The sequence below is a fragment of the Cydia fagiglandana genome, chromosome 1 (genome assembly GCF_963556715.1).
Source record: "Cydia fagiglandana chromosome 1, ilCydFagi1.1, whole genome shotgun sequence".
NCBI classification, from domain to species: domain Eukaryota; kingdom Metazoa; phylum Arthropoda; class Insecta; order Lepidoptera; family Tortricidae; genus Cydia; species Cydia fagiglandana.
In genome coordinates this window covers 24,490,229-24,516,382 of record NC_085932.1, presented here as the reverse complement: position 1 = coordinate 24,516,382, position 26,154 = coordinate 24,490,229, and the positions used below count along the sequence as shown (strand labels likewise).

Sequence of the window (26,154 nt, the reverse complement as noted above, 5' to 3'; positions counted from 1 at the left end):
TCAACACCATCCATTTAACTTGTATATAAGTATTCTAATTTAGAACAAATATAAACTTTGCAATACCGTCCGTGAGCTCAAGTGCTCAAAGAACATTAATATTTAAGTAAAGTTAGAGACCGCGGCGATAAACAATGATTAAATATTAAAGCGTCAATTATTAGTTCGATATTATGGAGTGATATGCATGTATCCCATTATTAATGCTAATTCTGTTCTGTTTACGTGAAACCCAGATAGGGAGAATTTCACTTTTATTAAAAAGTAACAATATGTAGCTGTTTTGCATTTGTAGCCACCGGACGAAGCCTGCGTTGCGGATTTCTTATTGCAAACATATGTAAGTACATTAAGTTTATACTTCATTTTCATCAAATATCTTTTTTTCGAATGTATACACTTGACGATAAATATTTACCCAGATACAACAAAAATATCAGTTCTCAACCCAATAGAGGAAGATTAATCAAAATATTATTTAGGGTATGTTAAGATATTAGTTACAGAAAATACAAGAATGAGCAAATGTGGCAAAGTTTGACTTATTTGGCTAGAGCCCAAGTATTTAATTTTGCTCGAAGCCGCTTACCGCCGGGCGCGGGCTGGCCACTCGGAACAATATTGATTTATCTATACCCACACTGACTGTTCGAGCATTGCAAGTGATGTTAGGATCTATGAAAACTACTTTTCAATGGAGAGCTAAGTACAGTCTGCAAAACATATTCCTTATCTCGCACCCAGACTGTATCCAAACATCCCTATAGCTGATTTCACATTAATGTAAATATTTTAAGTTGATTTGTTGATTCATGAGCTACTAAGTTTAATTATTTTAACTAAATAAATACACATCCATCCAGGAGGCGCATTCTGATTGTAATAACATATTATGTATGTGTTTTACCTGCATACTCTAACTTGACAAAAAAACATCATATAACTGTATGCTTTCCGGACGCGTGACTTGCGCATGTGGATCCGTTTATCCTATAGGAATTTGCCTTCATTGGTTGACTAAATAGAATAAATCTTAACCGATCCGGTTCTATTGATGATAAAATGTTATAATTATCTATGTTGCTAATATTAGTACCTACATTCCTGCCTAATTCGGTCATAGGGCCTATTCCGTCCGTATATTTCTTTGATTATCAATTGCAGGAAAAAAAACGTTTGCTTTTAATTGCTGAAACTAAAAGCAATCATTTGTCGATGAAATTATAAATTTTGTTCGTTGTTCGAGAAAAACGCTAGTGGACGGAATAACCCTTATGACGGAATTAGCCATATCGACCAGTATTAAAATGAACTCTGCTCTGATACTCCATGGATTTGACCTGTTTCCGTTTCAACGTTCGTTCCAAATCCGGAATTCTTAAATACATTTTTTTCTAAGATCGATCTTATGTCTCCTAAGCACAAAGGTCTAAGGCACAAACTCTTATGGTTCGGCTCCCTCCCGTTCACCATCTCTACTCTAATCCTCGCAGATGGCGCGCAAACTTTACCTGACTATATTCCAGTAGGTAAGCACATTAGTCAGACTCCATCGACAAAGCGTAGCTCTTAAAATTTTACGACTCGAGGTTAGATTTACTTTGATATACTAACGTATTGTAACTACTTATTAGTTTATGAGACGTTTTACGCCTTGTAACTCGACCGTTCTGTGCTATACCTAGTTTATTTTGAACTTCTGAAAGGACGTATTTAATCCTGAATTATAGGGCGCGGGTATAATAATTGGACTCCGGCGCCTCGAAGGCTAGAACATGATTCTGAGAAACTATCGACGTTTACTGACTTGTGAACGGCTGCGGGCTTCCTAAAGGCTTTTTACTTGTTAGTTATAAAAAGGATTTAATGTGCTCTTTTTACAGTGTCGAATGTGGTTTTTAGCCTATTTTTTTTCAATTTTTAAGTATAGGTAAGAAAACCTGGTGATAGGCACATTCCTCATGATAAAACGTTCCACTGATATTAGACAAGTTAAAGCAAAAGAACCTCACTTTTTAAGATTCCGTAGCTAGAATGGCAAAAACGGTACCTTTATAGCTTCGTCATGTCCGTCTGTCTGTTCGTATTTCACAGGCATTTTACATTTTTTATGAAATTTGGAACATGTGCGTATTTTATGAGCCGCTATTTAGTTTTAAAGGTTACTTTTATAAAAATATATGTTTTATTGTAGTTCGTTTTTTTTAGCAGTAGAAAGAACTTGTAAGAAGGTAAGCGATCTTGACATGTCTTTTAATTGAAAAACGCTTTATAAAAATATAAAACTATTACTTATGAAAGCAGAAGAATATAAATGATCGTATTAGATTCATAATTGTTATATATTTGCCGTAACTTATTTTTAAACTGCGTTTTTCAATTAAAAGACACATCAAGATTGTTTACCTAATTTCTAATGCTAAAAAAATGAAATATAGGGGGGTACATATAGGTATGTAACTAAATGTGAAAAATAAATTCAATAAAAACAACGTGCAACACATCATTCGATTTTTTTATATACTCATACACGGATGCCACGTAGGAGTAACAATGGTATGTCATAATACAAAGCGCCCCTTCAATGAATTAAGGAACACGGTGGATGGCTGCGAACCAAGTTGCCGGGCATGGATCAGGTGCTGCTGCGGGGGCAATGACCCTCAACCAATTCTCCTGACACCCTTCCGCAAGGTACACTCACTGCTGCTCTTTAGAACGCACAAACAAGGAGGCAAACGCTGGCTAAACCAGGCTGGATACAGACGAGCCAAACAGGCCATGTCCGATATCAACGGAAGATTCACGAAGTAGCTCCTCCAGCTCAGTAAGGTCCGATTAAGAATGGTAACCAGTAACCACAATCAGTGTCATAACCTTTAATTCAAGCGATACAGTAGTTTCAAGACATTAAATACAAATGTATAAGCATCGACTATATTTAGATACCTCTCAATAGTATGTTATTCAGGCAGTCAATTTTATCCAATATTATAATAACGCGTTTTAATAATGTTACAAACGCTGTCATTAATTACCTACCCTTATCACATTATTTTCCTCCCTTAACAATAGCCACAGTTTAAAAGCGCGAACGCAGAAACGTCGTCGCTTGACGTAATATTTTGACAGGCAACGTTACTTTGACAGATATGCTTTAAGTGGAACACATAAATCTAGAGGTGCTTACTCCTGGAACGTTTCAATTTACGTGTTCACATTCTGTGTCTCAAACCCGGTTTTCAGTTATGCACATAATTTAAACAAACGAAATAAATTGTATCTCCAGAACAGTAATACTTACTTTCAAACTCGTTTTGATTTTAGAATAGCCAGGTGATTGATAGGTACCTTTTAAAAGCCTAACCTAAAGCGAACGCGAGTGTGGAGTCGAATTTCGCAGACAGCGAAATCGACTCCACACTCGCGTTCGCGGCTTCGCCCGCGATTCACGCGCATAGTCTGGAGGGGGCTTAAAATCGCCGGTGTAAGTTCCAAGATTAGAAAGCCTACGAGTAGGTGTTTTCATTCTACTGAGTCAGTAAATTAATTGTAAAAAAAAAAAACAAAATATTAAGGAGATATGTAGTGCGGTAGCAACGGAGGTCCTTTTTCAAACGCTCCGGTTACGGAATGAAATCCTTCTGCAGACTTAAGACTTAAAAAATTACAGGTTTTCTAAGGGTTAGCAAGCGTGAGACAAGGCTAATGTTGCAGGCGTCTATAGGCTACATAAATCCCTTACGCTGTATGGCTGTACGCTGGTTTGCCACCGATTGGATGTGTCGTGTAATAAAGTAGGAACACTAGCAGATGTGAAACCTGCAGTTAACACGACCGACAGCCTTATTGTTACAGCAACAATACCAGCCAGGTTCGCTTCCGTCGAATGTCGTTCTCTAATTTAGTTTCCTCGTATCTTTTTTGTTTTGTCCTGTGTAACAAAGGTTGGTTTTAAAAACGTAGTAATAATTGCGGCTTGCCATCAAAGAAGTGTCCTTTTGCTTCATCTATAATAAGGACCTCTTTATCAGAATTTCTATTCTATTCTAATGTCAGATGAAATGGTCCTTATATTCTTGCACTTGAAGCAGAAGGACCTTTCTGTGATGGAAAGTCACAATTAATTATGTAATGAGTGTTCAGTAAAGAAATAATTTTAAAAAGTACAAATAAAAGGCTCAAATGGGTACGATAATAATATAAAGAAAAATATAAGCTACAATAGACGTCAAATATACTGAAGAAAAAAGTTTTCTCAGTACATAAAATTAACACATATAAAAATACATATTCAGAAGATTATATAATTTAACTAGGGAAGTGTAAAAAAGCATACGTTTTCGAATGTCATTTTTATTTAAATTATTCGGAATTACTAAGTAACGAACTCTTATTTAAACTGTGCCTTAAAAATTGTAGATTAGGTTAGTACAAATATGGGAAATGAACCTAATTCTAAATTAAAACCGAACAAAAGTTATCAAAAATGTCTGGACAAAATTTAAGAACTACCCCTTTTACATTTCTACCCCGCTAGCAGGCGGCAAAACTGAATTTTATTCCCAGCAATCACTAAAAGTCAGCCTGCTCAGCTGAAGCACTTGAAAAAAAAAAAGTGTATTCGATAGTAGCGTGTTAGCCAGTAGAACAGTTTTGTACCTGTAATGTTTTGTGTGTGTGTGTGTGTGTAGGCAAGCAGTATTTTACCAATTCCTATTTTTTGTATTTTATTCAGGTCAACGAAATTTAAACTGGTCTTTAAGTTACTTCCTTTTTTATTCAAAACACCAAACATTGTGTTTTGTTTTTGTTATAAAAACAAAACTTAAGGTGGTTCGCTTTTCATACAAAATTCAATCAAAGCTCATTAAGTAACTACACACTATTAGTACACAAATATTTCCACATTTATCTTCTTTCGAATATTCGTTTGCGCGAAATTAACAGGAAAACAATGTTTCATACAGAAATCATGCAAAAATCATAGTTAACTTTTCATCAATTTTACGTATGTGTGTGTCACAAATGTCGTGTACAGATACATTTGCGACGTTGCCATACCATTTCAGACGTTGCCGGGCTGACCACGGCTCGAATTTGGAGTGCCGTCATGTTTAGTGCAGTTTTGTTGACACTGATATTTGACAGGTAGTTAATTGACCTAAGCGAGAAGTTCGTCAGCTTAGCTAAGAACTATCATGGCGTGTTATGCAAACAGTTGCTTTTTTGCTTGCAAACGGAAGATTCCCGGTTCGATCCCCAGTCATTGTATGCTGGAACATAACTTTTTGTATTTTTGTTACACCTAAATTTAGTATTGTTTTTTTATTTTTATTTAATTTTTCTTACTATCATAAATCGATTATTAAGTATGGGCTACACGTATTCTTTTATTTTTACAAAGATAATTAGAAATTATACTCTTCCTAATCTCTCTGATTTTTACAATCAGGACCAAAGAATATAATACTCACTAGGAGAAGAACGGTAACTCCATACAAAAAAATGTCCCCAACCGTTTATACGTTTATACTAGTGGCGCCGTCTTTGTGTACCAATGGAACTAAAGTTGACAACCGGTTTAGCCTGGCGGGTATTGGTAGGTATATAGTAATTCTGTTGATAAACATATTTGTTATCTTCATATCACGAAATATATGAAAGGTGCAAATAAACCCTTGTTTGTGGTATTATCAATTGATTTAAATAAAAGGCATGTTTATGTTTATATCATTGTATTAATTATTAAAAAATGTTTTACATATAGAAATATACACTGAAAACTGGCAACTTAATAAAGAAATAGACATTAATAAAGCGCATTCACAAAGTTTTCAGTATAATACAATTAACATGATGCGTGCCTACCTATTACACTTTACACACAGATACACTACACTTTACACACGGCATTTTACACAGATTTCCAACTTGTATTCCTACATTTCTTCACGGTTAATTAATACGCTTTCCAGATGCGTTATGACTCGGCTCCTTCTGAACCCACTAAAGCTGTAAATTTCACTCTGGCTGCTTCAACAGCCGTTGCTCCGCATTTAGCACATTTTCTATGTGCATTGCTGTAATCCATGTAGGTACAGACTTACAGTCTTAGGTGGTAGTACCGCTACGTTGTATTTATTATTTATAGATTTAATAAATAAAATTTTCGTTATGAACTTTAACCACAGCAGTTGGACAAAGTCATTGACAAATATATTTTTGTATTATGGTGGGTAGACGTACCTACCCTCCATATATTTTATGAACATTGATAAAGATAGTTGGAAGCAAATATTCAATTTTAAAACTTAATCGCGTATAATTAAGTTTTAAGCGTTTTAAGTCCCGTTTTATGATTAATAATATATAAAATTCGTGATAATTTAAATCAGAGTTGGGAGCAATGTTGCTGTAGAAAAATGTTTTTATTTTTATTACCCGCAACTTTTTCTCGGAGGCCAACGCACACATAGAAGCTACAGGCGCACACATGCGCAATTATTTGGGGACATAACTTTCTTAGGAAGTGAACAGGCCTTGATCAGGACATCCTCACTGCAATAAAAACCGGGCAAGTGCGAGTCGGACTCGCGCACGAAGGGTTCCGTGCCATAATGCAAAAAAAAAAACAAAAAAAAAGCAAAAAAAAACGGTCACCCATCCAAGTACTGACCACTCCCGACGTTGCTTAACTTTGGTCAAAAATCACGTTTGTTGTATGGGAGCCCCATTCAAATCTTTATTTTATTCTGTTTTTAGTATTTGTTGTTATAGCGGCAACAGAAATACATCATCTGTGAAAATTTCAACTGTCTAGCTATTACGGTTCGTGAGATACAGCCTGGTGACAGACGGACGGACGGACGGACGGACGGACGGACGGACAGCGAAGTCTTAGTAATAGGGTCCCGTTTTACCCTTTGGGTACGGAACCCTAAGAAGTCTTAGTAATAGGGTCCCGTTTTACCCTTTGGGTACGGAACCCTAAAAAGAAGTGTATAAAATTTCCTTTGGTTAAAAATAATGGATTTTGTCTATGAATGAAAAACACAATTATTACTATAGTTTGTTTTTTTTTAGCATTAGAAATAAGGTAAACAATCTTGACGTGTCTTTTAATTGGAAAACACATTTTAAAAATAAGTTACGGCAAATACGTAACAATTATAAATCTAATACGATCATTTATATTCTTCTGCTTTCATAAGTAATAGTTTTTGATTTAAAAAAAAACCTGATAACACTGAGTATGTGGGGGAAGCGCTGCTGGCCTAGCGGAAAGCAATTCGGAGGTCGCGGGTTCTAACCCCGGCTCGTACCAATTATTTTTCGAACTTTTGTACGAAATAGCATTTGATACCTACCTATTTATACACCGATACCTATTTTTCGGTGAAAGAAAACAATGTGAGGAAACCGGACTAATCCAAATAAGTTTACTCTCTGGGTTGGAAGGTCAGGGCAGTCGCTTTCGTAAAAACTAGTGCGCATGCCAATTCTGGGATTAGTTGCCAAGCGGAGATTGAATATCTGGGAGACCGACCAAAGCTTACAAAACATAAAAACTCAAAAATGCGCGTTTTCTCATAGACCTAGCTAAGAGATCAAACCCCTTATAGCAAATTTCATCTAAATCGTTAGAGCCGTTTCTGATATCATCCAAATATATAAATAAATAATTATATATCTAATAATTGCTCGTTTAAAGGTAAGATAACACAAAGGAGAAACAAAAAGAAATTACCTACTCGCATCAGTCTTGAACCCCAATCCTTTTGCACGTATTTCCACGAACATACCGTTACGCTATTGCAACATACTTACGTTGTGTGAAATTGTCTACTACAAGGATCACGGAAACACTGTTTGCATGTGTGAGTAATAGTAGGAAAGAGCGTGACAGCAACACTCCGTCGAATTAAAAAGGTGGTTTTTGCACAATGAAGTATTCAATGTTTATTTTAATAGTTCAATATTTACTTAAAGAGTGCGCGAAACATACTTTTAAGTATACAAATACCAAGACCATTTCACAAAAAAATTAAATCTGAAAATTTGCAAAAGTGGTGCCATCTAGCGAGAGTTAAGTTTTGAGTAACCTAGGCGAACCACCTTAATCGTATAAATTTTAACAGAAAGTGTACTCGTATATCTAAGTATACAGTATGTAACTGAACGAAAAGCAATTACCTACTCAAACCCGTTAGGTCATACTGAGCAACTTTTACTATGGGACCAACCTCGAATTAACGGGTTTGAGTAATTGCTTTTCGTTCAGTTACATACTGTATATTTTACCCGACTACGGCGCAGTAAAATGAGAGTTATGGTTACTGAACGGTATGTATGTAATGGTTTTCGTAAAAACATCAGTACTGAATATTTTAAAAAGCGATGGAGTACCTAATAAAATACTTGCATATATTATATTATAGAAGTATCTCGTACCCCAGGGCGTGCGAAGGAGTGAAGCAGTTGCGAAGTGAGTTATTCCCAACTCATGCACAGCTTAGCGCTGCTCTAATGAAACATATTTTAATATTCATGAACGTCCCGTCAAACGCTGGAAGTTGTTACCAATAATGCCGGGATGGCTGATGATTATCATATGATATATTTAAATATTATATCTTCTTCTTCCTCGCGTTATCCCGGCATTTCGCCACGGCTCATGAGAGCCTGAGGTCCGCTTGACAACTAATCCCATGATTTGACGTAGGCACTAGTTATAGGTGTAATAGGCATATATATTTAAATAATATATATGTACACATTACATATATATGTGTATCTCCTTTTTTGGAATCACGGGCCTGTAAATCCCGGTTTTTTTTATAGGCTTGCGTGGGGACACAGATCCAACACGTAGAGGCCCCTTGGAGAGTTTTTATGTCATGTAGAACGCCTGCTGGAACCCGTTCATATATATGTTATTATTATATTCTCTTTATTTATTTTTCTTCTTAAGTTAGGTTAATTATAATATGAATATAAAAGTAAAATATAAAAACACTTACAAAACAATAAAAAAAATTATAAACACATTATAAAAAACCTAACCTAGGGTGCCGCCGGCAGCGGGGCAGGGCCCAAGCTGCCGGTGGTCAGGGCCGCAGAGTGAGGAATCGACGTACTATACGCGCCGTGTCCAAAATTACCTATTATTATATTTATTATTAATTGTAGGTAATTAATGACAAAGTAACGTGACTGACATTTTACATACCTATTATTTGTTACTTAATCGTTATTCTTTAATTTACTTGTTTTATATTATTATTTTAAGATAATGTAGCTCGGTAATTCCGTCTTAGTATCGGCTGGCATACCATGGACAAGGAATGTGTTAATAAGATGAAATATTTAACAGCAGCATGAATATCTCTCGTTTAAATTTAACATTAAATGTGAACAGCTATGCAATGTCCTGCAAATTTGAAAATCTATGTCCATGACAGTAATACTTTTATGTGTTACCTAAAACCTAAAGTATACACACAAAACATTCCCATTTAAGAACCCACGCTTGCTAATATGCAAAAAATGAAAAAGCAGAAAATCCACCCGATTATATAGTCCAATATCTCCCAAATATGGTCCAAAATTAACTTGAATATTTTTGTTTAAGCGTGAAATCAGCGTGATAACTTAAACAAAACAAAAAATACACGTACGGTTTGGTTACATATGAAACTGTGGTCCATAGATGTAATGGATTACTGTTGGGTTGGTTTACGGTGCGTAATTAGTATAGGTACCTCCTACCCTATCCGTGCCATTAAACCAACCTAAACAACAAATTAGCACCATGACATGACTGATAAGCTTAATCGCATGACATACAAATCAAAAGGGTGACCTTGCCAAGAATTTATTTCTCCAAATGCTCTCGCAAAAAATTTAACAAAAAATGTATTTGGCATTTCGCCAAGTCGGAGCCTTCGCGTATATACGAGGTCAGTAAATCTTCCCATGACATTAATACCAGGGCTCTGGGAACTATCGAGATAAGATTACCATAACTGAGACTCTTCCATATACATATACGTATGTATTCAATGGCGTTATTGATTTTTACTACAAGAGTTCTAACGAAGAGCTGTGCTTTTCCAAAAATTTTATGCTTCTGATGCTCTCTAAAATGAATGAAAATTGGGTATGTACAGGAATAGTTACATACAATAATAAAAGAAAAGCTTACAACACTAGAGAAAAACAAAATATAAAATGTTAAGTACTTTCCATTTCATAGAACCAGCTAAATATTTATTTAATATTTTGGTTGATATTTTTTTAACTACCATTAGAAAACTAGTGGCTTTAATTATAATCAATCACATCTTTATAGATGAAACACAAGTACTTCATATTATAGGACAGATAGCAACTAACAACACTATCTAATATGCAAACGCGAGTCGTCACTATTATTTTGTTAGTACTTACCTATAATGATAAAAGCTTGCAATAAGTAGTCTGACTGAAGCCTTTTATATAATTAATTAAGGTATAATTAATTTTAGTTATATTTTTGAATTTTACTTAATCAATATACGTACTTACATAGGTAGAAGAACGTAATTTATAACGCAAGTATATAATAATTACTACATAAATTAACTATGCTAATGTACTTATTATTGTTAGCACAATGGTAATTATTCATGGTATTTTTTAATATAATCATAAAACATATTCCACGTCAAAATGATGTATTAAATCATTTAATTAATTCCTAATAAGAAACAAGAAGTATAAAGTGACGATTATGATTTATACAGAAATATCACTATGGTATTCACCAGTAATCACACAGATAAATATCATATATTATTTTTTATTTAAGTTTGTACTTACCTCCGATGCGAATAAGTAAGCACCAGAACTTTACACATCACTTCAATGTTTTATTACACTAAGTATAATACTATATGAGCAAAAGGGTTGACAATTACCTACTCACAACAAATATTTAATATAGTTACTGACACTTGTTCATTTCCACCTTATACCAAAGTAGTGCTCCATAGTCAAAACATCCATTATTGCTTATTTTTTTGTTTATTCCCCATAACAGAATAATACAGAATAATTTTCATCGCCCATATTTTTTATTTTCGTATCTGCATTCAAGTTTATGGTTGCTATAAGTTCGTTACTTTGCGCGGGAAACGGGGGAAAGGAAAATGGCGGCTGAGGTGACGCGGCAGCGATGCTTTCCGAGAAGCTACTAGCGATTTTGGTGCTGGCAGCTCGCTTCGCTTATGCGCCGCTCCATGCGCAATCTGTCGCCCACACTTTATATGCACTGTAAACTGAAGACTTTCATAAAATATGCTCTATGGATAATTCTCGTAGAAAAAAGTTAAAAGCATTTCACGTGGAATATGGTTTTGTTTTCTGTGCGGGTAAGTGTTTACAGCGTAGCGCAGTGGTACATGTACCTTGAGAGTCTATAAGTTATTTATTTTCAAACATTATTCTGTTACCAGTAAAATGTATTATTACCTATTGTATATATTTACCCATCATAGAATCATTTTCCAGTGTGTTCCGGACATTTGGGACATGCGGAGAGCCGGAGCCAACACGTAGAGTCACTTTTGATACTAATGAAATGTAACACCGATTATTGTTATCTAATTGTTATTTTATTATTATTACTAATGCGCCAATCAAAAGTGCAAGAGGAGATATTATTTATTTATTGATCAAATAAGTAAAACAGCATTACAGTACAAAACTAAGGCACTGTGAAACTACAAATTAAAAGAAAAGAACCATACACATAAAAATGATATACATATGTTACGAGTATAGGTACTACTATATTTTTTACTGCAATTTTTGGTCTCAATACAGATTTTTTTATACCTATTTATTATGACTTTTTCTCCTTTTACAATTTACAATTTCTCGCTCATCAAATTCAAGTTCCAGCAAGTCCATCTATTATTTCAAAATATCCGTTTAAAATGAAAGCGGTTCGTGTGTCTCTTAACATTTTAAATAGTTCGCACGGTTCGCTAGCATTTTATATGGTGATTTATCTTTATTCTAATAAGGTTAAGAAAAGGTCACAAAGTCATACAAAAATAGCTAACAAAATAACATATCTATTTTCTGATCGCTGTGACGTTGAACTAGATGCCGATAAGGAATAATGTGTTAACCCACACTAGTAAACTAAATAAAAGGTCAACTTAAAAATAAACCGCTTAAAGTTGACATTTTATTGCAAAAAATGTGGGTTGACACATTTTTGGTATACAGCCTCCCGCCAGCATTTTCCCCGCGTAGGCAGGTAGTGGGGTCTTAATTAATAGACATCGTGCCTGCTTTGTGTATCCTATTGGTAACATTCCATTTCTAACCGCAGCTGCACTACCGGTACTGAACGCGTCGCTGTCATTGTCAATTTCCATAGTAAAATGAACAGTAATGCAGCTGTCGTTGGAAATGGACTGTCACCTTATTTATGTAATAATACGTTATGAATTGACAACAGTCAACATTAAATTCCGAGACCAGTCAAATCGGGCCTTACTAGTTGGGTAGTATGTAATGTAGGGTTCCGTAGTTGGGCGACAATACGTGTCCGTCATAATAATACGTGATTAAAAGTTTTTTTTTATATTGTAATAGAATATAGGGAAACAAATAAAAGTTAGTACTTTTATTAATAATAGCGACTATTTCGTAAATAACAAAAAATGTTATTCTACTCCTATTTTTTAAAAAGTCCCATTCAGAATGACCTATCACTACGCAGAGTAATTATGGATGTTGAAAAAAAATCACTATACTGTATATTAATCTAATATATAAGAATCTAAGCCGCGAAGGACGCAGACAGACTACGGGACCCTAAAAAACTCAAACACAGTTATACAATTTCCTACAAAATTACTCAGTAGACCGATGTACCTACTTCCACTATACACTAATAAAAATAATGTTGATTCCTAACCATATCAATTATAGTCTGTGATTATACCTCTGGATGTAATTAAAGGTAGGTACTAGGTACCAATAAATAGATCAGGTATATATGCCATTATAAGTTACTAATTACGCTTAAGACTTATTGTTTTCCGGCCCATTAAAGCCCATTAAAGCTTCAGGTCCACCAAATTCTTTTGTTCACTAGTGCGTTAAAAATAGTCCTCTTATGCCATTAGATATTTACTTATATCATAATTGCTAAATTGTTATAGAAAATGCTCGGTTTATTTTTGTTAGGTTAATAGGTTATTTTTGTTAAGTTAATAGTCTAGGTATAGTAACTTACTACTATAAAAGACTAATAAATAAATATATAATTCATAGATCAATATGAAGTACCGTACCGAAGCGCTGGTGGCCTAGCGGAAGCGCTGGTGGCCTAGCGGTAAGAGCGTGCGACTTGCAATCAGGAGGTCGCGGGTTCAAACCCCGGCTCGTACCAATGAGTTTTTCGGAACTTATGTACGAAATATCATTTGATATTTGCCAGTCGCTTTTCGGTGAAGGAAAACATCGTGAGGAAACCGGACTAATCTCAATAAGGCCTAGTTTACCCTCTGGGTTGGAAGGTCAGATGGCAGTCGCTTTCGTAAAACTAGTGCCTACGTCAAATCATGGGATTAGTTGTCAAGCGGACCCCAGGCTCCCATGAGCCGTGGCAGAATGCCGGGATAACGCGAGGAAGAAGAATATGAAGTACCGTAAAACGGGGTCAACAGAAATCGCGGGGTGAATAGAGAAATTTTGAACTTTTTCTTTCAAGTTGTTTTATTTCATAACGTACATCTCTAAAATCAGATTTTTTGGAATACGTTTATAGTAGACTATTTATTCTCTACATTGATACCGAAAGAAGTAAATCAAACTGCCTAAAAGTTAAATTTTTTTGACTCTAAAGGAAGGCCTCACCGAGGTAATAAATGAAGCCTGTCTGAACTTTGTTCTAGCGGTAAACGTAGTGACATTAACATAGTTAAAGTTAGCTAGCCTGGTAATAAATATAGTATATGTAGTACCTAAATAATAAATAATATCACCAATTTTCTCTATAATGAAGCATTTTTTTGCAATAAACTATCAACAAGCAATTGAAATTACGTGAAAAAGGGGTCAATGTACACGCATATGGGGTGAATAGTTACGGAATAGGGGGTGATTAGATACCACAAAGGGGTGAAAAAACACGCCTTGGGGGTTAAAAGACACGAAAAAATATTTTTGTATCAAATAACTGTTTAATAGATATATATACTATTTGCCAATATAGTTGTGTTTGCTCAGAGCAAAAAAAGGTCAACCACGGCGTTGAATGAACAAGAGATTTCCTTTAGCAGGATTGGACCCAAGGACGGATTTAAGAAGTGGAGCCACCCAGATTTTTGAGGTGGGGTGGGGGGTGTCGCAGACGCTTAAACAAGCGTCTGCGACGTTTGAGGTTAATAATTCTTTAAGTTTAGGTTCTAAGTCAAGTTTATCGGTTTAGCGTTTATTGATTTCCCATACAATCCTACACCTTACTTTTCATTTTTAAGGTATTTTTTTTTTGGAATAAAAACTATCCTATGTTCTTCCCTGGGACTCAAACTATCTCTATACCAAATTTTATCTAAATCGGTTCAGCGGTTATTGAATCCCCATACAAATTTCCTCCTCCCTTTTCACACCCTTAAGGGATAATTATTGAGATTTATATTATTCCCTGGGACTCAAACTATCTCTGTACCAAATTTTAACTAAATTGGTTCAGCAGTTTAAGCGTGAAGAGGAATTTAAAAAAAAGTATTTTTTTCATATTTTATGTGTTTTTACTTCGGAATGGTGTCATTATGATATCACAAATGAATTCGGCACCCCCGATTTATACGGAAACGATACCAAACTTGACCTAGTAGCTTAAATGATACAGATATCAAGATCAAGTTGAGAGCCCCCACCCCTAAAAATTTACATCAAAAATTCGGTGGCTCCACTTCTTGAATCCATCCCTGGGTCCTAAGGACCAATCCTGCCAAAGGAAATCTCTTGTTCATGCAACGCCGTATATTAGCTCCAGCGCCATCCACTAATAGAGTATCAACATAATAATGACCATATTCGATGCCTATGACAACTAAAACTCCATATTTCTATTCACCCCTTTCGTGTGTCTATCGACCCCGTTTTAAGGATATGGAGAAAACAGGCAGTTTTCTTTGATTTTCTCTAAATTGGGTGGGTCAAAATTGATTTCACAAATGCAAAATTGAAGAACTAACCAAGACTCATAAAATGATGTCTAAAATTTTACTTTTATCATTTAGATTATTGGTGAAAATCGTCCTTGAAGTTGAAAATCGTGTCTTTTCACCCGTTTTACGGTATACAGACATAGAGATACATCAGATTTAGAGAAAAACTATAATGATAGAAAAACATTTTCATTTCTCATGCTCTGAAAGAGTATCATTGTTGTTCTAAGTAAAAGGTGTGCAGAAAATGATATGTTTCTGCACAAGAGCATTTCAGGCTTCGAGTACGATTTTTTAACTATTTTTTTTACGATAAATGGATTCGTTATACATTCCATTTTTTTTTTTTCATTTCCATTCTGATATTTGACTCCCCAGTCCATAAATAACGATACTTTTTCCTAAATTGTTAATTGACAGTACTCTAAAAAAATACTATAAAATGGTATACTTTAAAAAAAAAACATGCATTTTACTTTCTTCATATTCGAAATGAACAGTAGAGTGTTTAACTCGGGTGAAAGGCATAATTTCAGCCTCGGACTATTGGCGCTATCACTACAGACTACCTCGGCAGAAATGAGTGCCTTTCATCCCTTGGTTAACAATCTACTATTATTACTCAGTTATACCCTATATGCTCAAATCATAAACAAAAAAATTTAACGGGATTCTCAACCAGGACCGCTTTTGCAGGTAACATGAGAAGCATGACCATCTACTTGGCTACTGAGACCTTAATATACATTTCACACACTGTATATTATACAGTGTGTGAAACTTTTAGCCAGGGAGTTTTATATCTAATAAATACGTTGCTTTTTGTCCCTCACGAGCTATATTTAAAAACAGAACTTATACTACTGAATGTGAAACTCATTTGTTTATCTTATCAGTATACTGCCATAGATAACACTGGAGGATTTAGGTCAATGAAAAAAATATTCCTGTCTGTATCTTTATTATTCAGTAAAAAAATACTAATAACATCAGTGATTAAGCACGGTAGACAAGTGGTTAAGGCGTGCTACTTCCGAACCGGGCGGAGGTATAGGTTCGAACACTGACTCGAAGGTTTTGGTTTGGAACATACTTACTTACTTCGCTGGCTCAGCGACACGAGGTGGATCTTGGCCTCCGATACTAGATTTCGCCATTCGGTCCTATCCTGTGCGATCTGATGCCATTCAGCCGCTTGTATGCCACACAGGTCTTTCTGGACCTCGTCGATCCATCGGTACCCAGGCTATAATCTCTTTTGGCCGCACGATCCTCTCCACTCTCCGAGCCAGCGAAGTCGAGCAGCCTTGCTCTCGCCGATGATGTTGGGCTCGCCCACCAGTTCTTCCACCTTTAAGTTCATCCTCACGTCTTGTAGGTCCTAGGATCATGATATTTTCTATTTCTTCTCTCTCTCTCCCTCGTTCTTTATCTCTCTTTTTTATATACACAATCTCATCATCAACTAGATAAAATAAAATTTTGAGGAATCCAAACTGAGCAATTCTAATAAAACACAACTACTTAACTGTGAAATGAAACTGTCGCTTGCGGTATTTCGGAACGGTACGACATTAAAACCTTTAAAAAAAACCTTAAGGCCCTCAGCTGGGCTAGCACATGATTGGCGCGACAGTATCAAACGGAGAGATAGACTACCCGTCCCTCTTTAATTAACATAGGTAGAAAAAGACGCGTAGTCTATCTCGCCGCGAGATACTGTCCCGCCGATCATGTGCTAGCCCGGCAGGTTCTTCTCTCACTTTATAGTTCGTATTTTTAGCATTAGAAAGAAGGTAACTGATCTTGACAAGTCTTTTAATTGAAAAACGCTTTATAAAAATCAGTAACTATTACTTATGAAAGCAGAAGAATATAAATGATCGTATTAGATTCATAATTGTTAAATATTTGCCGTGACTTATTTTTAAGTTTTTCAATTAAAAGACACATCAAGATTGTTTACCTTATTTCTAACGCTAAAGAAAAACGAACTTACTGCACCTTAAATGCTGGCAACGCACTTACAACCCCTCTGGTGAATGTGAGCGTCCATGGGCGACGGTAATCGCTTACCATCCGCCGAGTCGTCTGATCGTTTGCTTCCTAAATACACCATGAGAGTAGCGGCGCGATTCGGGAAATGTATTAGAGATTAACTAGATACGATATAGTAAAGATATGTGACGTCCCACGGGTAAAGGTACCTTGTGGCGGTTGACGCCTACGCTATTATTAACGCCGACGATATGCGACGTAAGCGCCAGCCGCCATAAGATACCTTTTTCCGTGGAACGTCACATATCTTTACTATATCGTACGAGTATCTAGTTAATATCTCATTCATATCCCGAATTGAGCCGTAAGTAGTTCTCCAATCGATACCCGAGCTCCTTTAGGGTGCAAACACCCGGGAAAGATACCCGGGAGATATATTAAATGACCTTGACATTACATTTGTCTAGCTAGAGTCAGATCAAGATAACTCTGCAGCGATTTATATACCACAGACTATGCCACAGACGTACCCACGACTTACCAGTGTTATTTTATACGCCAAACTTCTATGAAATTTTGAAAACCTACACGTCTGTGGTATAGAAATTGCTGCAGAGTTATCTTGGTTTGACTAATAATACACAACTAAACTAAAAAGCATACCTACATGATAAATCAATAAGATAAATAAAATTGTTATAATAAATAAAAGAACCGACTTCAATTCGGACCAAGCCAATTCTATCGCATTTGCAAGTGTTAATACATAAGTACATATAACATTTCTATGAGAATATAACGTTTATAATGACACTTCCTCACGTTGTTATGTTGAAGTCGGTATAAAAGTTAGCTTAGACGGAGTCTGCTCCACCCTAAATCTGTATCTTTAGGTATTTAAATAAAAGTAAACAAAATCTACCCTCAAATGCCTCCTTAAGCCAGTTTACGGTAGATGAAAACATTACATGATCAAATAAAGTAGGTTAAAGTCAGGTCGTTCAGATCAAGGCCTCCAACTACCTGAAAATTTACAAATTGTTTGTTTACTTTTATTTAAATACCTAAAGATACAGACTGCCGTATTCGAACTTCAAGATATTCACAAGAGACGACACGTACTAGATCCATTCTAGATACGTTATAGTTTAGATATCAACTAGTTCTCTTTTGCAGCGCAATTCGGGCAACCAATGTCACTTTTATGTTAGATATCTATTTAGATGTGAATTGGATTTCTAAGTCATATCCTGTGGAAATCGTTCAAGAGTATCTCCAGAATCGCGCAAATGTCAAATTTGACAGGTTAGATCTGAAACATATCGTTATCGTATCTTGGTGATGTCTAAAAGATATCTTATAGATGTCTATTTCAAAATCCGAATCGGGCCCAGAGTATAGCAGAGGCTAATCCAAAAAGACAACGACGAGAGCGCGAGATGACCTGCAGGTGTGTTAGTAGGTAGCGACTGGCGGAAACACGCAGTAAACTAGGGCAAGTGAAAAAGAGGTCACAAGAAAATCATAATTTTCATGAATAAATAAATACTTCCGTCGCAAATTATGTAAGTCTTCACGATTGAATTTTTGACGTTTATGAAAACATAGCGGCACTGTGTATGTCGATCTCGTAAATAGCGTTCACCATTTTAAATTATTCTAAAAACTACCCTCAAAAATGTTAACGGCACATAAAAAATGGGTCACGTATTATTGAATCCCATATTCATCATGGTGTCTGATAATATTGTGCATTTCTTCTTATGGAAAAGAAATGTTATAGGTTTATTATGTTTAGGATTTATTTATTATGCCTCCTCTAGAAAAGTATATATAATTATGTACCTACGATAGCAAAACTTCGTATTTAGCAGTCAGTACATAATTATTTAACTAGTAAGGTGCATTAGGAAATTAGGATATTAGGATAACTTTGAAAGCTGGGTGAAGAAAATTTCTAAAATCTATTAAATATTATTGTTTACTTACGATTATAAATATGACGGCGCATCAAGAGAATTGGCTTGGTGGCGCTAGTATCGCCTGTTTGATTTCCGAACGAAATGTGACAGCTGTCAATGTGACGTAACACCGAGCGCTGGGGTGGCGGCCATGTTGATTAGAGTGACAGTTGTGATTTGGACGTCGCCATGATGCGCTCGCGCCTCACGTGCTACGGTGGAACGCCATTTTAATTCTAATCGAAATTAATCTGTGTCAAATACTGTGTTACCAGTGTAATTTAATTCTGAATTCGATTATACGTTTGAAAAGCTATTCGGAACAACTTTTATTTCGACGAACCTGGTCTCCTAGCCCGAATACCCACCAAAATGAATTCCTCGAATAAAGGTGTACGGAATGATCACAATTATGTGCCTTTATCAGAAGTGGGATGCCGAGGGCCTGATATTCAGGGTAACGTAACCGTCGACCCCCCGAGGACGGACAACGGAACGGCAAATTTTTTTGGCAACATGGAGACACTTTTATCTCGCCTACTCGCGGCAACGCAGAATACACCTTCAGGCCATGCTCAAGCAAAGCTTGTCAAGTTCGACCCGGACGAAACCGACGCAGACATACAAGGTTGGTGCAACGTGACCGAAATCGTAGTCAATAGCCGTAATCTGGCCGGGCCCGAGCTACTGCTTGCTCTAACGCATGCTCTAAAGGGACGCGCCGCTAAATGCCTCACCACACTAAAAGCTGATGACTTAACATGGCCCCGTATAAAAGAAACGTTGCTTGCTAAATTTAACCGTCAGATGCTAATGCAGGATTATTTTGATGATATCCTTAAGTTTCAAATAGGAAGCAAGGAATCCGCTACGGAAGCAGCTGCGCGTCTATGGAATCTTATTGAACGTATTCCAAAGGTGGAAATGAATGAAGAAGTCGTCACAGGATTTGCTATTTCAGTTCTGTCACAGAAAGACCCTTTGATTCGCAGAGAATTGAACTCGCACGTGATTTCAACAAGAGCCCAGCTTTGCAGAATCCTTGGTGGTATATCACTCAAGAGACGCCATGATGACCATGAAACCAATGAAGTGGACTCAAAGAAGACACGTTTAAATAGCGCGACGGATGCTCGCTTTTCTGGCACCTGTCACTTTTGTGGCAATCGAGGACATAAAATTGAAGACTGCCGCAAGCGCCGCGAGTCCATAAAATCAAAGGAAGCCACAAAACTACCAGACAAAGAAAAAGAGAAAATCTGCTTCACCTGTGGAAAGCCGGGTCACATCAGCACCACTTGCCCCGACGGAAAGAAGAAACCAGCGAGTGAGACTATTGCGCGCAAGGAGGTCCACATCTGCGAGCGGCGGTCAGCCAGAGGTACCCTGTCGACATCGTCTGGTGAGGTCATTTCATTCCTTTTTGACACAGGTGCTGCCTGCTCATTGGTTCAGTGTAGCTTTAAAGAAAGGCTAACGGGCACAAAGCATAACGACTCTGTCTGTCTAGTGGGAATAGGAGATAATGTTAGCTGTACTGAACAAATCATGAGCACGGTGGTAGTTCAAGATATCACCTTACCCCTCCTATTTCATGTCGTGCCAGACCATGTGGTGCCAGAACCAATTATAATAGGTAGAGATGTATTAGCACTAGGTATTCACGCCGAAATCGACAGTGATAGCCTTAGGTTCTCTATCCGTAAGGAGACAAATCTGTGTAATAGTACACGAGTCTTTGATCTAGGCGAGATCGATACGGATCTTGTAGGCGCGGAAAAAGAAGAGTTGCTAGATATCTTGAAAAAGTACAGCGAATACTTCATTGAAGGTATCCCAACACGTCGCGTAAAAACCGGCAGTTTAAAAATTGACCCGATTGATCCACATAAAACCGTCCAACGTAGGCCGTATAGGCTCTCTGTCGCGGAAAAAGATATCGTCAAAGGTAAAGTAGAAGAACTATTAAAAGCGGGTGTTATTCGTGAAAGCTCTTCTCCTTTCGCAAGTCCCATCCTGTTAGTGAAAAAGAAGGACGGCTCTGACAGGATGTGCGTCGATTATAGGGAACTTAATGGAAACACACGTCCGGAGCACTATCCTCTTCCGAGGATTGACGATCAAATAGATCGCCTTACCGGGGCCCATTACTTTTCCTCACTGGATATGGCATCCGGCTATCACCAGATACTAGTAGAGCCTGACTCGGTTGAACGTACTGCTTTTGTAACCCCCGAGGGTCAATATGAGTATCTGGCAATGCCGTTCGGGTTACGGAATGCTGCGTCTGTCTACCAGCGTTGCATTAACAAGGCCTTGAAATCTCTTAAAGATACTGTAGCTCTTGCATATATGGACGATGTGCTTTGCTTTTCTCCTGATGTTTCCGAAGGCTTACGTCGTTTGGATGCTGTTTTAGCAGCTTTGTCTGAAGCCGGCTTCTCCTTCAATATTAAGAAATGTAAATTTATGAAAACTGAAGTCCAATATCTTGGGTATGCGATAAAAGCTGGCGAAGTAAAACCTAACCCGCGGAAAATACAAGCGCTCGTTGACGCGCCAGCCCCAAGCACAGCTACACAGGTCCGACAATTTTTGGGGTTAGCGTCTTATTTTAGGAGGTTCATTCCTGGGTTTGCTACCCTTGTCAGTCCACTCTATCCGCTCACAAAGTTGAAGGGGCCTATTACCTGGACCGACCGGCATAGAGAGGTCCATAGCAAAATCGTGAAAATATTAACTTCTGAACCAGTCTTGACGATATTCAACCCCGATGTTCCGATAGAACTTCATACGGATGCGAGCTCAGACGGCTACGGCGGCATCTTAATTCAGAGGGAAAATAATGTACCACATGTTGTCGCATATTTCAGTCGCCGCACCACCGAGGTGGAATCCAGATATCATTCGTATGAACTGGAAACATTGGCGGTGGTGCGCGCTGTCGAGAACTTCCGACATTACCTTTATGGACAGCATTTTACGGTCTTCACCGACTGCAATTCTCTAAAAGCCTCTAAAGCTAAAGTCGACTTGTCTCCTCGAGTCCACCGTTGGTGGGCTTATCTACAGGCGACTTTGATGTCGTGTATAAAGAAGGTCGTAATATGGAGCACGCTGACTACTTGTCCCGAAACCCTCTCCCCGCTCCACCGACGACTGCTAATGACACTTGCGAGTTTAGTAGGAGTGGAAACACTCGCTGCAAAGCGGTTAACTTTGTCGAACTTCACGATAGCTGGCTTCAAGTAGAACAGAAGCGTGACCCCGAAATTCAAGACCTAATTAGTAAGCATATAAATAATCAGCTTCCAGAAGGCGTAGCTCATACTTACGACGTACGTGACGGAATCCTCTACAGGAAGGTTGAACGTAATAAGATGAGCTCTTGGTTACCCATTGTCCCGCGATCACTTATTTGGACTCTTATTAATCATGTTCATTGCGAAATCAAACATTTAGGATACGACAAAACTCTGGACAAGATTTATGAGCAATACTGGTTTCCACAAATGGCAAAAAACGTCCGCAAGTTCGTCGATTCGTGTATAGTGTGCAAGGCCTCCAAAGGACCATCAGGAGCTCAACAAGTAAGAATGCATCCCATTCCTAAGATATCGGTACCCTGGCACACCATACACATCGATCTCACGGGCAAACTTAGTGGCAAAAGCGATCGAAAAGAATACGCATCAGTCATTATCGACGGTTTTACAAAATATGTTTTACTCGAGTATACCCAGTGCCTAGATGCGGCGTGTGCCGTGAGAGCCTTGCGGAAGGCAGTCTCACTGTTTGGAGCACCGAGGAGAGTCATAGCTGATCAGGGGCGGTGCTACATTAGTTCAAGCTTTAAAGAATTTTGTAACGAGCACAACATTGAACTGCACCTGATAGCGACCGGCTCTTCTCGGGCTAACGGACAGGTCGAGCGTGTCATGCGCACCTTAAAAAGTCTCCTTACCATCATAGAAAACGATCCCAATAAGGTGTGGCGTGAGGAGCTTGACAACGTGCAACTAGCACTGAACAGCACACGTTCAAGAACAACAGGATATACCCCAACTGAACTCATGTTTGGCATAAGCGCCCAATCACTAGGCCTTTCTAAAACTTGTCCCAATATAAAGCCTCCCCAACGCGCTAACTTAAACGAAATTCGAAATGAAGCCGCATGTAGTATCCAAAAAGCAGCCCTAGCTGATGCCGAACGTTTTAATCGCGGTAGGGCACAAGTAAAAGCATTTTCGAAAGGAGATTACGTCTTTATAAAGTGTAGTGAGCGAAATCAAACTAAGTTATCCAGAAAATTTCGCGGACCCTTTGTTATCACGAAAGTGCTAGAAAACGACAGGTATGAGTTGAGGGCTATCACTGGTGGTAATCGTGTCTACAAATATTCGCACGAAAATCTGCGTTTAGTCCCAAAGGGTTTTGAGGGTTTGGTTGAAATTGCTAATAATTTAATAGAGACTGGGGAGGCCGAGACGGCGGTTAATAGGGAACAAATAGACCATGACGATAGCGACAGTGATACACTCTCGGTGATTAGTGATCGCACCATGACCGCCGGCTCAGATACCCTCTCTGATTCAGATAATGAAGATCGATTAGTCATCCCTAATAAGGAAGGGCGCGCAAATGAAAGTAAGTTCTATAAAATTGAGTAGTTTTTATTAGGATCTTGTACATAACTTGCAGTCTGTATTAGTTACAGGTATAGACATAGATACTGAGATTAGTTAGTAAATGAGCTGCCGAATATGGGCCATGCTGTGTCGGTGCCGGCAGAAAAGGCCGTGTATGCCTGTGCTGTGCCACGATCTTATCAGTGTTGGTGGCCGGTCGAAGAGGCTTTAGATGCCTGGTCCGCGTCATAAGTGTGTTTTCAAGGCTGGTCGGAAGGGCTTCAAACGCCCGGTCCATGCTTGATGATGATGGTGGCTAGTCGAAGGGGCCTAGCATGCCCGGTCTACGCCGCAGGTAATGGTAGGCTGTTCGAAGGGGCCCAGTACGCCCGGTTCACGCCTTGTGTTGATGTGTGTCAGTCGAAAGGGCCTGAGCATGCCCGGGCTGCTTAGTAAGTAAAAGTAGGTTGGTCGAAAGGGCCGTAAGCGCCCGGTCCACACCTAAGGGTTTAACTAGTTTCTGAGATGATCATAAATGTGTGTAAGCAGGCTTACTACGCCTGAGTTTGACATTAGCGACTTATGGACCCCGCATTCGCCTTATCAGTCAGGAGTGGTCGAGCGAACAAATACTGAAGCCATATCTTTTCTTGCAGATGCTCCACTAGGTGACTAATCGCACGAGGGCGTGCGACGGTCAGGGTTGGCCGTGACGGCGCATCAAGAGAATTGGCTTGGTGGCGCTAGTATCGCCTGTTTGATTTCCGAACGAAATGTGACAGCTGTCAATGTGACGTAACACCGAGCGCTGGGGTGGCGGCCATGTTGATTAGAGTGACAGTTGTGATTTGGACGTCGCCATGATGCGCTCGCGCCTCACGTGCTACGGTGGAACGCCATTTTAATTCTAATCGAAATTAATCTGTGTCAAATACTGTGTTACCAGTGTAATTTAATTCTGAATTCGATTATACGTTTGAAAAGCTATTCGGAACAACTTTTATTTCGACGAACCTGGTCTCCTAGCCCGAATACCCACCAAAATGAATTCCTCGAATAAAGGTGTACGGAATGATCACAATTATGTGCCTTTAAATAACTAAAGGATGTCCCGTGCCTCCCTCCCTCTCCCGAGAGTTCACAAAGCATAAATCATACTTGCATAAAGTGGATGGAACCGCTTCATGAACTTTCCTGGCTGATTATTGATTAATTATCTACCTACCTTTTACTTAAGAAATATGAAAAAAATAATTAAATATCAATAATTGATTATTTACAGTTCATAATAATACTCTCCGATAGGACTCCACGGCTGTATCTCTCAATAGCTTGTGATCTTAAAGTTTAGCCATAAATAAACAGTTATTCATCACTTATTCAACATAAAAACTGTATTGGTTTTTATGAAAATGAAATAGTTCAATGATTTACTAGGGGAAAAGTTGTTATTTAATCCCTTGTGCTAATATTGATACCTAAACAAGATAAATAATCCAAAATTTTACCACAAGCGTAGTGAGTAGGTAGTTCAATAGGTTGAATATTGAGGGTTGCGACTTGCGAGGGTATCAAAGCACGAAGGTTAAACAAACTTTGCGACTTCGAGCTGGTGTAGACAAAAATAGACTTGATATAAATGAATTGTGACGTAACATATTAAGATCTTTTTCCAATTAAAAGATTGCAATAGATACAAACATACTTGTCCCACGCCAAACATGTATCCGTTGCATCTTTAAGAGGATACATTAGTGTAGCGGAAGCAGTTATAAAGTTGACCCAAAAATTTTTTATTAAGCTATGAGCTTCATCACATATGTTACTTGAGTAATTCTAAGCATTTCAAGCCTGGGAGCCAATAAGAAATGTGTGTCTACTCGGATTTGTAATGGATTCAAACTTTCAACCCCTTTTTAACCCTGTTAGGGGATGAATTTTACAAAACGCTGAAATTACTTTTCCTGTCTTTTAATAATATCCCCAAATACAAAGATTCAAGTCCCGCGTTCGAAAATTTTTTTGATATCCATACAAACTTTCAACTCCTTTTTCACCACCTTAGGGGATGAATTTTCAAAAACGCTGAAATTAGTTTTCTTGTATTTTAATAATATATCGTTTTACGAAGTTTCAAATTCCTAGCTTAAAATAAAACTTGAACCCCATACAAACTTTCATCCCCTTTTTAACCCCCTTAGGGGTTGAATTTCTCAAAATCGCTTCTTATCTCTTGTACACTTTATAAATGTAACCTAGTGTGCAAATTTCAACTTTCTATCTTTTGTAGTTTCGGCTCCGCGTAGCAAAAATCTCCAACCAAATTTT

The 26,154-nt window shown here is 37.8% G+C and overlaps 1 protein-coding gene across 2 annotated transcripts in view; it reads right to left on the bottom strand.

Annotated features, from left to right (window-relative positions):
- The window catches only part of LOC134667260 (dopamine receptor 2-like), a 177,527-nt gene extending 166,151 nt beyond the window's left edge, over positions 1 to 11,376 (bottom strand). For both annotated transcript variants that reach the window (XR_010098619.1, XM_063524604.1), the window contains exon 1: positions 10,864 to 11,376. The gene's annotated coding sequence lies outside the window, so the exon portion shown is untranslated. The remainder of the gene's footprint in view (positions 1 to 10,863) is intronic.
- Positions 11,377 to 26,154: the final 14,778 nt, after the last annotated feature.